The sequence below is a fragment of the Sus scrofa genome, chromosome 7 (assembly GCF_054392235.1).
Source record: "Sus scrofa isolate SSC_HxYL_T2T_F1_AM1 chromosome 7, Sscrofa_HxYL_maternal_Yorkshire_Landrace_v2.0, whole genome shotgun sequence".
In the NCBI taxonomy this organism is placed as follows: domain Eukaryota; kingdom Metazoa; phylum Chordata; class Mammalia; order Artiodactyla; family Suidae; genus Sus; species Sus scrofa.
This window is the reverse complement of record NC_139389.1, coordinates 108,726,385-108,739,076: the sequence shown is the minus strand read 5'-3', so window position 1 is coordinate 108,739,076 and position 12,692 is coordinate 108,726,385.

Here is a 12,692-nt window from a genome sequence, read left to right as displayed (position 1 = left end):
CAGGATATGAGGGTACCAAGGAGCCCCACTCCCCGATGGCCTTGCTCTGCTTCTTCGTATCTCCCTATGAGGAGGCTGCTCCTGGGTGGTGTGGGGAGGAAACCCTCTCGGCCTGCCTCAGACCCCAGCCTCAGCACCAAATCCCCAATATCCTCTTGGCCCCAGGCCCCCAGGAGCCTGCCTGGGCTGGCAGAGGAAACAGCCTGGCCTCGAGGTCACTGCATGGAGGGCCCTGGCACACCCACACCCATATGTGCCTACTAGCAAGACACAGCTCTACAGGCACATACATGCTGCACAGGCTGGGTACCACTGAGACAGGGATTAGTGTGTGATATATATTAGGAGATGCTCTTGGGATAACATTTGAGGAAGGGAGCAGAAGAAGGCAGATCTGAATGAGAGGAGGCCAGGCTGCAATGCAGGCCCAAGTGAGGGTCTGGGCCAACCCAAGATGGGCTCTGAAGGTTGACCCATGGTAGGATGAAGAGCCAGGCCTTTATACCTGCTTACCAATCAGTCCTTGGATGTGGGCTACCCAGAAAAAGGCTGTGACCACAGGCAAGGCAGCTTCCTTCAGTGGGGGCTGCTCCCAAAGGGGGTTTGTCCTGAGGCTGTTTGCTGACAGCACCTGTAGCAGCTGGAGGACTGGGCCCCTTATTCTGGGGGTGGCGGGGGGAGGGGCACCTGAGCAGCACATCATGGTACCAACTATGCAGCAGCAGCCCAGTGGTGCCACCTAGATCCCCTTGGCATTTACCTCCCCACACTGAAGGCTGTTCCTGGGAACCCCACGACACTTTGCCCACCGGCCGGACAAGCCAAAAGTGCCTTCAACCACTGACAGAGGGGAGCTTGTGCACAATACCCCAGATTTCCCGCCCTCTGGATGGGAGGTCACTAGTCACGTTGTACGCATGCTCAGGATTCCCCAGCAGGACTGGGCTTCAGAGGCCTGCAGTGGCAATTGGCTGAAATGCATGTCCCTCCTGGTCCTCTTCCCCATTCCCCTGCTGTGCTCCCGGGGATCAGCTCCCAATAAACTACCTACAATTGAACCTTTGTCAGAGGTGGCTTCCCAGGGAACTCAAACTAAGACACAGACCCACACACACACCTGTACATAAATACTCACCATATACATGCCCACACCTACACACACGCCCATGCATGCACGCACGCGCGTGCACACACACGAGTGCGGGCGTGCAGCCGCATACTCCTCGTGCACGCATGCGCGCGCACACAGGCACCGCCCACAGAGGCACAAATACTGCGCACACACACTCGCATGTGCCCATACGTGTATCACGTGTCCATGCCGGGGCGAAGACATGGTGGCTGAAGAACCCTACCCGGCCCCGCCTGCTCTGCAGCCTCTGGTCCCCAGCCCAGCTGGGCAGTAGGATGAGCAGTGGGCAGTTGCACGTGGGTCTGGGCCCTGCTCTGGCCGGACAGGCTGCCCCAACAGCTCCCACCTCCTGCCCAGCCCTCCAGAATGCTGCTCCAGATCTGGAGACAAAAGAGAAGCCGCCAAATGATTTCCTAGGTTCCACCCTGGTCCCGCTCCCCCACCCTCCTCTCCTTCTCCCCCAGCCCCAGCCCCAACCCCAGCAGCAAATTCAGGCTCTGGAGGAGAAAACGGAATCAGAAATGGAGCCCCTAGGGGCTTCTCTCCCCAAGTCCTTGGAAGGGCCCATCCTGTGAAGCCTGGGCTTGTCCTGAACGGTCCCTGCCACTCTGGCAGGGCCCTGTCCCCTGTCACACTGAGGCCTGCCTCTGGGTATGCCTGGGGCACGTTAGGCCTCCTGCTTCCCAACTCTGCCTGTGCCTCACTGCCTGAGGCTCCTAGAAGGCAGGGGGCTTGCAATCACCCCCTTCTGACTGGTTCCTCAGGCTGGCAGAGAGCACTGAGGGGAGGGAGGGTCCCCTGGGTATAGGTGCCCGTGACGAGCTGCAGTGCCAGCACATCTGTGCAAATATTACCAATTATTTTCCTCACTATAAACACCCAGCAGGAAGGCAGAGAAGCAACCAACCCAAACTGTTTAAAATAGAAACCGAAATTGCTGCACAGGGATGTCAGGGCAGCGGGCAGAACAGGAGCCCTGTACCAGGGACCTGGGGTCTCCCCCACCAGCTGCTTAAATTGCAACTGCTCCCCCCTGACCCTGCACCGCCCCCACCTCAACTTTCTCCCCTACTGGCCAGGCAGAATGAGTTGGGAAAGGTCATGGCCCTGGGGAAGGGGGCATGTGATGGTGGGGGCCACACGGGGAGTGCAGGGGAGGGAGGATGGCTGAGCCAGGAAGCAGGAGTCTCGTGGTCCAGGGCAACCACTGGGCTCAGATGTTGTGTGGAAAGGAGTAGGTGGGGGGCGGCGGGGGGGAGCCACACTTCATTGTACCCAAGGGCATGGTCGGGGGACGCTCAGGTGAAGGCCAGGGACCTTGGAACACTGAGCCAAGCAGGAACAGTGACTTGCCACCCCCTCTGAATGGTGGAAATGTTTAGAAAGCCATTCCCAGCGGCCCAGGAGCCTTCCCTGTCCCTCCCTCCCCACAAACAGAGCTGATGGGCAGCAGGTCGCTGATAAGTCACACAGGTTGTCAAAATGCTGAAACACATTCCTACCAAGTGCCAAACAGGCTCTGCCCCCAAGCCCCCCCAGATATTTCCCTTTCCTGCCCCCGTCCCCTCCCCAGGACTCCCAGCCACCCCCGCCCTGCAACTAAAGGGTTAACAGCAGGCTCAACAGCCCCCTCCCCCAAATGCATCAGTCCCCACCTGAGCTGCCCTGACTATTCTGTATCTCAGATGTCACCCCTGCCCACAAAGACATCATCTGTGTGCCCCTAGGAGGCCGGCTTTAGGCAAACTCAACCACTCCTCATTCTGCCCTTGCATCCCTGCTGCTTCCTGGATCTAGCCAGACCTGAGCCCCACCCAGAGGACAGGAAGGGGGTGTGCTGAGGCAGAGGTCAGTGGCCAAGCTGTCAAGCAGCCAAATCCTGAGTGCTGCAGCAAGAATGAACCCTGGAGGACACCTCATCACAATCCCTGATGCTAAAGAAGAGATAATCAAGGCCCAGAGAAGGAAATGAGTTGCCCGAGATCACTCAGCAATTTATGAGCCAAACCCAGGCCTCACCTCCCAGGCCCTGGAGTTGCCAAGCAAGGCTGGTGATGTCTCTGCCTGCTGTAGAAACACTGAAAACCCAGGGAAGACTGCTGCCTCCACTGTGAATATTAACAAACTGCTTCCCTCAGCCTTCCTCCCAGGCTGTTTCCTGCTTCAAAGGCCGTCCCAGCCAGGCCCTCTTGGGAGCTGACACCTGGGCCCTTCTATTTTGGTGGGGCGGGAAGGTGAGAGCTTTGCCTAGCCTTGCTTGCCCCGGCTCACAGCACCCCCCAACCCCCTACCCGCTGCCTGCCACCACGGGTGCTCTCACATCCTCTCTGCAACAGCGGGGAGGCACTACTGGGGGGACCCACAGAGACACTCAGAGGTTCTGAACAAAAATAAAAGATACTTGTGTGGCCCATCTGCCTTTCCAGATACTTCCAACCCACATCCTTTGAACTGCTCTCACCTCTCTCCCTCTAAAGAGCTGGGCAGTTTTCAAAGCCACTTCTCCCACCATGAGGAAATGACAGAGAAAGAAATTCCCAGAAGGCAGGGCGCCCCCAGAGGTGCCAGGAAGAGGACAGAGAGGACAGCAGGCATGTTTGCAAGAGTGGGCAGGGCCAGGGGTGAGGCAGCAGGGACGGGCTACACTGACAGAGCACCTTCAGTGCACGAAGGAGCTTTCCCTCTATCACTGAGACGAGTGTTCCTGGCCCCCCCACCCCTTTACAGATTGGGAGAAGGAGGCCAGCAAGGCTCTCTTTCCTCCTGATTCCACATCATGGCATCAAAGTGGCTGCCATGGCTCCAGCCTCACGCCCCCAACCACATCCCATCTGAAGCCAGCTCCTGGCCATTTCCCTCCTTCACCCCTTTCCTAGCATTTCTGCTCGGAGCTGGTAGGGAGATGCAGCCCAACACAGTGGCAGAAAGCACAGAGTCTGGATCCAGACCACCTGGTTCGAATCCTACCTGATGCTCCTTGCAACCTTGAGTGTTTTCCCATCTGGAAAATGGGCACCATGGTGGTGCCTACTGAATAGGCTTGGTGCAACTATTACATAAGATAATACTTATGTGGCTTCTACAACTGTTCTGGGTGTCTAATAAGTGCTATATGGAAAAGGTTTTTAATTATCTCTAGTTAACCACCGCCCTAAATGGCTTCCCTGCCTGGAACTCCTCCGCCTCCCCCCGCACCCTCACCTCTTCCACAGGCAGAGGGACTAGAGCCAAATCCTGGTGTATGGAGACCCTGCGGATCGCTCTCAGCAGATGTCTGCTGATAACAAGCTCAATACACAAGCCTGTTTGTTTCTCGTGTCCCCCTGCCAGGAATGCCCTTGCCTGCCTCCCTCTCTTTTTCCTCCAAGCTAATAGAAACCTTCCAAGACACAGTTCTAGAAAATCTCATCTTCTCTAGTGCTTTCTGACAACTCTCCCCAGTGGCACCCCCCCCCCACAACCAAGTGGAACTAACCACCCCGCGTCATGAGCCACCACCACACCAGTTCACACTGATAACCCAGCAGCATCTACAACCATTTGCTCCTCCAAGGGTGGGGCTCCTATCTGTCTCTGCCTCCCTAGATCTGGTGCCAGGGGAGGGGGCTGCTTTCTGTTGGTGTTTCACATGGGCTCTCTGAGAACATCACTGGCAAGGAAGTGACTTGCCACACAGCTGGAGGAGGTCAGGGTTAGGATTTTTCCTCCATGATTTCGCTCTCAAAGGGGAGAATCACTCCCTTCCTGGGAGAGATGGGAACAGGGAGTGGCGGTCTCTAGGTGGGAGGGGCTTTACGATTCCAAGAAGAATGAAGCAGACCAGAGACAGCAAGGTGGACCCTTGGGGTGCCCAGCCTGCTGGAATCTGAATCGGGAGGGACGGCACACAGAGCTCTTAGATGCCTCCCCCTGCTTTTCATCCGGGCCCTGAGAGCCTTCCTTCCTGTGCTGTGAGATCTGCGCTCTGGAGGAAAGTAGAAACAAGGGGGCAGAGACACCAGAGCCGATGCTCGCTCCTCGTCTCCTCTGGTTTCCACCAGGCTCTGGGCTGCGGACAGAGAAGAAATTCTTTCTCAGTTTCTTTGCTTGCAGCTCGGCCCCTGAGTCACCCCTACTCCATCCTCCAACGGAGCCCACTGGCCTGTCCACAGCCCCCTCGGAAGGCCACAGACAGGAGCACTGCCTTCCTGCCCATCCTTCACCCGGTCCTGTGAGTCTGCCTCTCCCAAGGCTCCCAGATTCCATTGACTTCTTCTGTCTCTGCCGCTAAACCCTAGTCCCAGCCCGCATCGGCTCTCTCTCAGGCGCCTGTAATAGTCTCCTAGATGTCCTGGCACCAGTTCCCACATGGACGAGCCTTGGGGAGGTTATGCTAAGTGAAATAAACCAGTCAGAAAAAGACAAATACTGTATGATTCCACTCCTATGAGGTTCAAATTCACAGAAAGGGAAAGTAGAGTGGTGGTTGCCAGGGGCTGTGGGAGAGGGGAAGCGGGGAGGTATTATTTAACAAGGAGTTTCAATTCAGCTGCACTACATTGTAGATACACGAACACTCCTGAGCCGTACACTTAAAAATGGATAAAATAGGAGTTCCCTGGTGGCCTAGTGGTTAAGGATCCAATGGTGTCACTTCTGTGGCTCTGGTTACTGCTGTGGTGTGGGTTCGATCCCTGGCCTGGGAACTTCCATGTGCCATGGGCATGGCCAAAAAAATGAATAAACTGGTAAATTTTATCTTGTTTTTTACCATAATTTTTTTAAAGACAAACGAAAGTAATAATTTTTTTTTTTTTTTGTCTTTTTGTCTCTTTTGTTGTTGTTGTTGTTGTTGTCGCTATTTCTTGGGCCGCTCCCGCAGCATATGGAGGTTCCCAGGCTAGGGGTGGAATCGGAGCTGTAGCCCCCAGCCTACGCCAGAGCCACAGCAACGCGGGATCCGAGCCGCGTCTGCAACCTACACCACAGCTCACGGCAACGCCGGATCGTTAACCCACTGAGCAAGGGCAGGGACCGAACCCGCAACCTCATGGTTCCTAGTCGGATTCGTTAACCACTGCGCCACGACGGGAACTCCCGAAAGTAATAATTATTATTGTAAAGAAATATTCTAGGAGTTCCCGTCATGGCGCAGTGGTTAATGAATCCGACTAGGAACCATGAGGTTGCGGGTTCGGTCCCTGCCCTTGCTCAGTGGGTTAACGATCCGGCGTTGCCGTGAGCTGTGGTGTAGGTTGCAGACGCGGCTCGGATCCCGCGTTGCTGTGGCTCTGGCGTAGGCTGGTGGCTACAGCTCCGATTCCACCCCTAGCCTGGGAACCTCCATATGCCGCGGGAGCGGCCCTGGAAAAGGCAAAAAGACAATAAAAAAAAAAAAAAAAGAAAGAAAAAAGAAATATTCTAATACTATCATAAATTTGTTCAGTCTTGTTTTGTTTTGCTTTTATTTTGTTTTTTGGCCATGCCTACGGTATGCAGAAGTTCCAGGTCCAGAGATCAAATCCTTGCCACAGCAGTGACCTGAGTCACAGCAGTGACAACGCCCTATCCTTAACCCATTGAGCCTCCAGGGAACTCTGAGTTGTCTCTTTTCAAAGATGATTTTAATGTGGGGGGAGGAGCACCTCCTAAATAGCCTCCATTTAGCTAAAGGGAATTATTGTTTGTTTGTTGTTTGTTTTTTGCTTTTTTTATGGCATACGGAGGTTCCCAGGCTAGGGGTCTAATCAGAGCTGTAGCCACTGGCCCACACCACAGGCACAGCAACAGGGGATCCAAGCCTCGTCTGCGACCTACACCACAGCTCACAGCAATGCCAGAGCCACAACCCACTGAGCAAGGCCAGGGACCGAACCCACAACCCCATGGTTCCTAGTCGGATTCATTTCCGCTGAGCCACAGCGGGATCTCCAAAAGGGAACTTTTCTAAAGGCAAATCTGGTTGAGTCAGCCCTTCACACTTGCAAGGTCTTTGCTATTTCCTCTGCCTGAAATAATTTTCCTTCCCTTCTTAGACTAATTAACTTCTTCAAATCTTGGTTCTATAGTCACTTCCTCCAGGAAGCCCTCCTTCACCAGCCTAGCTGGGTCTCTTCCCATTACTGTGCATTCTCTGAGCCCCAAGTTCCCCTTGTTCAAGGCCCAGATCCCCATGGCAACCGTACACTTGTTTCTGAGTATTGGATTCATGTCTGTCTCCCTCCACGGTAACCCTAGTGCCCAGGTAGATGACAGCTAAGCAAACAAAAACAGATTCACTCTCATGCAAACCAAACCACAATGAAATATTGCCTCACACCTGTCAGAATGACTATCACCAAAAAGAGCACAAATAACAAATGTTGGTGAGCCTGTGGAAAAAATGGAACCCTAGTACACTGTTAGCGAGGGTGTAAAAGGGTGCACTCACTGTGGAAAACAGTATGAAGTGCCTTAAAAAAACTAAAAATGGAAATACCATATAATCTAGCAATTCCACTCCTGGGTATTTATCCAAAGAAAATGAAAACACTAATTGGAAAAGATATATACTCCACAATGTTCATACACACACACGTGCATGTGTGCACTTGCACACACACACACACACACACACACACACACACACACACGGAATATCACTCAGCCATAAGAAAAAAAAAAGAAATTTTGCCATTTGCAAAAACATCAAAACATCAGTGGACCACTAGGGTATTATGCTTAGTGAAATAAATCAAAGGCAAATACTATGTTATCACTTACATGTTAAATTTAAAAAAATTAAGCAAATGAGTGAATATAACGAAATAGAAATGGACTTACAGATATAGAGAACAAACTAGTGGTTACCAGTGGGGAGAGACAAGGTGGAAAGAGTAGGGATTAAGAGGTACAAACTACTATGTATAAAATAAATAAGCTACAAAGACATATTATATAACGCAGGGAATATAGCCAATATTTTATAATAACTTTAAATGGAGTATAATCTATTAAAATATTGGATCACTATGCTGTATACCTGCAAGTAGTTGTAAATCAACTAAACCTCAGTTTAAAAAATTCACTGCCAGGAGTTCCCATTGTGGCTCAGCAGGTGAAGAACCCAACTAGTATCCATGAGGATGCAGGTTTGATCCCTGGCCCCACTCAATGGGTTAAGGATCTAGCATTGCTGCAGCTGTGCTGTAGGCCGGCAGCTGCAGCTCTGATTCAGCCCCTAGCCCAGGAATTTCTGTATGCCGCAGGTGTGGCCCCAAAAAGAAAAAAATAATTCAGTGTCAAAGATATATAAAATCGACTACATAAGTTGAAACAAAATAATAAAATGATATCGAGTACTTACTCTGTGCGAAGCCTTTCTAAGTACTTCGCAAATATTAATCAATGAACGCTTACAATACCCCTAAGAGGCTGGTTCTACTAGTATTTCATCCCTATTTTAGGGATAAAGAATCTGAGGTCCAGAGAGGTAATGTAACCTGCCCTTGGTCACACAGCTGGTAGGTAGAAAGCTGGAATTTGAACCCAGGCCATCTGGCTCCACTGCTCCCATGCCTGGGCCATTACCTCATCTTGCTGAAGTCTGATGGCACCAGAATCACGGATCTTTCTCTCCACCCCCCCAACTTCTCCCATTGAGTCTTTCCTCCTCCCTTCCCTAAATGATACTGGACAGGGGTTAGGATCATGGAGAAAGGACCACATTTTACTCCCTATAATTTTTTTTTTTTTTTTTTGTCTTTTTGCCTTTTCTAGGGCCGCTCCCGCGGCATATGGAGGTTCCCAGGCTAGGGGTCGAATCAGAGCTGTAGCCGCTGGCCCATGCCACAGGCACAGCAACACGGGATCCGAGCCATGTTTCTGACCTACACCACAGCTCATGGCAACGCCAGATCCTTAACCCACTGAGCAAGGCCAGGGATCGAACCCGCAACCTCATGGTTCCTAGTCGGATTTGTTTCCTCTGCGCCACAACAGGAACTCCTACTCCCTATAAATTTTAAGGAATGTTTGCTCCCTGTAACCCAAGAAGCCAGCCAACTTGCCCAGCTACCTGGTGGGTGGTGAAAGCCGAGAACAACCTCTGGTCCTCTTCTGAGTGACCAATCAGAGGCGAGGACAGAGCCGTAGGAGTCCACAACCCACTTAGGTGGGATCCAGAATAGATCCATAGAGGGGGGAAGCAATCTTGGGAAACAAGACCACCAGGACCTGGGGAGGGAGGTGGTGCATGCGTGGGGGTGGTGGCTGGTATCCAGCCAGAAACGCAGGAAGCATGCCTGTGTGGCACGAAGGCAGGTCCTTGCTTCCATACCCTCCCTAATGTGCTGTCCCATGCCCAAGGGACAAGTCAGCTGTCACCCTGCCCATGCAGGTGACCTGTGTGTTACCAAGGGGAGTTGGGATAGAAGGCGCTGGAGTCAGAAGTCCACATGGAGAGCTGCCTGCTCAGGCAGATCTCCTCAACCTCGGACAGAACGTGAATGGCAACTTCAGGGTTTTAGGCTTGGATTATCAGGTGCCATCATATGCCAGCTACTGGGCTCATTATTTTTTTGCATGAACCCATATTTTATAGACAGGCGAACAGAGGCTCAGAGAGATAAGGGCAATCGCCCAACTAGCTGGCAAGTTGGGGAGACTTTTTTGCCAAGTTTTCAGTCCTTAACTATCTGTACTTCAAACTCCATTGACTCAGCAAGGGTGAGTCAGAAAGTGAAATAAAAATGAGGAAGCAGGGGGTCAGGTTCCACTCTTGCTTGAAACAATTCCTATTTTCTTTACCCCAACTGGGGCAGGAGTTGTGTCTGGTTATTTGAGCAAGAAAAACTCCTAGAACTCACAAGCCCTTGGCCCAGCATGGATATCCCACCTTAACTCAAAGCCCCCTCCAGCCCCCTCCACCAGCTTCATCCCCCTCTTTCCACGTCCCCCTCCCCAAAGTCTGCAGGTGGAGAGGGGATAAGCAGCACTCTCTCCAGCTGCCCCATCTCCCTGGGGTGATGCGTGGAGGATTCCACACTCAGAGAAGCCAATTCAAGGACCATCATCTGGCTGAGCTACCTGACAGAGCTGCTTGAACACCACCAACCCCCCACCCCAGGATTTCACCCAGGAAGCCTGAGAACTGCCCCCAGCAGAGCCAGGGGCCAGACTGGGTAGCTGGCAGCTGTCCTGACCTCTCCACCAGCCAAAGCCTGTGTAGCTTCAATACCCACCCCAGACTCAGCACCGCCTCCCAACTTCCTCCATCACTGAGCATCAGATAAATGCTGCCTGAGCATCTATTAAGCACAGAACAGTCTACTGTGTTCTCCAGGGCAGAGAGAGTTCCAGGGTTCTTCAGGAGGGAGGCAAATAGAGACTTGCTGATCTTTCAACCCACCAAGCTTGATCCTGCCTCCACTCTGCCTTTGCCCCTCTAGTCCTGGTCCTTCTGCTAGAAATGCCCTTCTCCTGCTACCTGCTCTGCCTTGCTTGCTCAAATGTCACCTCATCTTAGATGCCCTCCCTGGCTGCCTCCCCCTGCCTTTCATCTGCTTTGTTTTCTTTCAGAGCTTTCATAGCTCTCTCCCTGCTCGTCGCTTTATTACCTCTGTGTTTGTCAGCCTCCCCCCATCAAAATGCCAACTCCATGAAAAGGGACTCCTGGGTCTTAGTCATGGCTAGCTAAATCCTCAGTGCTTAGAACAGGCACTAGTTCTCACTGAGGATCTTTTCTGTGAATGAGACCCGGGTTCTGGCTCTATTTCAGCTGGCCCCGGCTCCTTGACCCCGGAAAGAAGACTCTCCCCAACCCACCTCCCAAGGCTTCTCTTGTATAACATGAAAGGATTGGTACAAGTGTCTTTTTTTCTTTCTATCTTTCTTCTCTCTCTCTTTTTTTATTTTTTTAGCCATACCCATGGCATGTGGAAGTTTCTGGGTCAGGGATTGAACCTGTGCTGTAGTTGCGATCTAAACCATAGCTGCAGCAATGCTGGATCCACTGTGCTACAAGGGAGCTTCCTGGTTGGTGGTTTTCACCTGGGGTCCTAACTGAAGTCCCTAATGGCATCAAAGGGAGAATGGGGGTAGGGGGTCCACGAGCTATTTTTTTATTTAGGTGAAATTCTCATAACATAAAATTAACCATTTTTAAGTGAATAATTCCGTGGCAATTAGTGCATTTATAATGTTGTACAACCACCACTTCTATCTAGTTCCAAAACACTGTCATCACCCCCAAAAACACCATACTTTCTGCTCCCTCTCCCCCTGGCTCCTGGCAACTACCAATCTGAGTTCTGTCTCTGTGGATTTACCTATTATGAATATTTCATATAAATGGAATCGTACAATACGTGACATTTTGTGTCTAGCTTCTTTCACTTAGCATAATGCTTTCAAGGTACCTCCACATTGTATCATTTATCAGTGCTTATTTCTTTTTATGGATGAATAATATTCCATTGAATGGGTATACAATGTGTTTATCCATGTAACCATTGATGCCATAGTCTATTTTTAAAAACTGCTCCAGGAGTTCCCGTAGTGGCGTGGCACAGTGGTTAACGAATCTGACTAGGAACCATGAGGTTGCGGGTTCAATCCTAGCCTTATTCAGTGGGTTAAGGATCTGGCATTGCCGTGACCTGCGGTGTAGGTCGAAGATGCGGCTCGGATCCCACATTGCTGTGGCTGTGGTGTAGGCCAGCAGCTATAACTCCGATTAGACCCCTAGCCTAGGAACCTCCATATGCCGCAGGAGCAGCCCTAGAAAAGGCAAAAAGACAAATAAATAAATAAATAAAATAAAAACTGTTCCAAATCTATGATAAGACCATACCACTAAACTATGTCTGGTAGACAAAAGCTGGTAGATAAAATGTGGCCAATAGAACAAAAGAGGTGCTTGCACGTTCCAGGCTCTGATTCCAACGCTCTACGTAAATAACATAGCTGCACCCCAAAATACAGCCTCCATCTCTGGATGCTCATAGTGGACCAGACATCAGTCGTAGAATTGATGACTTTCTTTCACCCTCATCCTCACATTCTCTGAGGTAGAGACTCTCCTATGATTCATTCAGATGAGGCAAAATCCACTGCTCAGGAATCCCACTCCTGAACATCTATCTGGACAAAATCATAATTGCAAAACATACATGCACCCCAATGTTCATAGCAGCACTATTCACTTCAGCCAAGAAATGAAAACAACAACCCAAATGTCCAATAACTGGTGAGTTGATAAAGAAGATATGATACAGGAGTTCCCTGGTGGCTCAGCCAGCTAAGGATCCAGCGTTGTCACTGCTGTGGCATGGGTTTGATCCCTGGCGGGGGAAATTTTGTATGCTCTGGGAGCAGCCAAAAGAAAAAAAAAGATGTGATACATATGTACAATGGAATACTACTCGGCCATAAAATAGATTGAAATAACGCCACTTGCAGCAACATGGATGGACCTAGACATTATCACACGAAGCAAAGTCAGAAAGAGAGAGACAAATGCCATATGCTATCACTTACATGTGAAATCTAAAATATGACACAAATTAACTTATCTACGAAACAGAAACAGACTCACAGACAG